This window comes from Orycteropus afer, unplaced genomic scaffold (genome assembly GCF_000298275.1).
Source record: "Orycteropus afer afer isolate SDZICR_OR568_19922 unplaced genomic scaffold, OryAfe1.0 scaffold00610, whole genome shotgun sequence".
Taxonomy (NCBI): Eukaryota; Metazoa; Chordata; class Mammalia; order Tubulidentata; family Orycteropodidae; genus Orycteropus; species Orycteropus afer.
Genome location: NW_006922197.1, coordinates 1,328,323 through 1,329,089, shown reverse-complemented (window position 1 = coordinate 1,329,089; position 767 = coordinate 1,328,323). Strand labels below are relative to the sequence as shown.

The window sequence follows — 767 nt, the reverse complement described above, 5'->3', positions numbered from 1 at the left end:
ACTGCCATCAAGTCAATTCCAACTCATAGCAACCCCCATTGAGTTTCTGAGGCAGTAAATCTTTACAGAAGTAGGTTGCCCTATCTTCCCTTGGTGGAAGGCCTGGTGGGTTTGTATGGCCAACTTTCTGGTTAGCAGTCAAATGCCTTAGGCACTGCACCACCAGAGCTCCTTAAGTGTGCAACAGCATAATGAAAAATTTGAAATATTGTGAGAATTACCAAAGTATGACACAGAGACACAAAGTGAACACATGATGTTGGAAAAATGATGCTCATAGACTTGCTCAACACAGGAGTGCCACAAACCTTCAATTTGTAAAAACAAACAAACCCACCATATCTGCGGAGAGTAATAAAGCAAAGTGCCATAGGAAGATGTATGCCTGTATCTGTTAGTCTCTTGAGATTTTCTTCCTCAGTAATCAAATACATTTTTTCTCCCATTGATTTCTATCACTCCATTTTACCAAAATACCTTTTATTTTTAAAAGCAGTTTTAAGTTTACAGAAAGTGGCTTTCCCACAGTACTCCTTCCAAACATGTACAGTTTTTGCTGTTAGCATCTTACATCAGTGCGGTGCATTTGTTGCCATTGCTGCACCACATCGAGCCATTTTCATTAAGTGAAGCCCATAGTTTACATGAGCATTCACTCTTTGTTTCACATTCCTGTGGATTTTGACAAATACAGAACGTCAGGTGTCCACCATTAACATACAGTTAATAGTTTCACTGCCCTAAATGTCCACCTAGTCTCTACCTAG

The 767-nt window shown here is 39.8% G+C and overlaps 1 protein-coding gene across 1 annotated transcript in view; it reads left to right on the top strand.

The window, feature by feature from the left end:
* LOC103210450 (zinc finger protein 550) overlaps positions 1–767 on the top strand; it is a 49,219-nt gene that overhangs the window by 46,511 nt on the left and 1,941 nt on the right. The gene's annotated exons all lie outside the window — the stretch shown is intronic.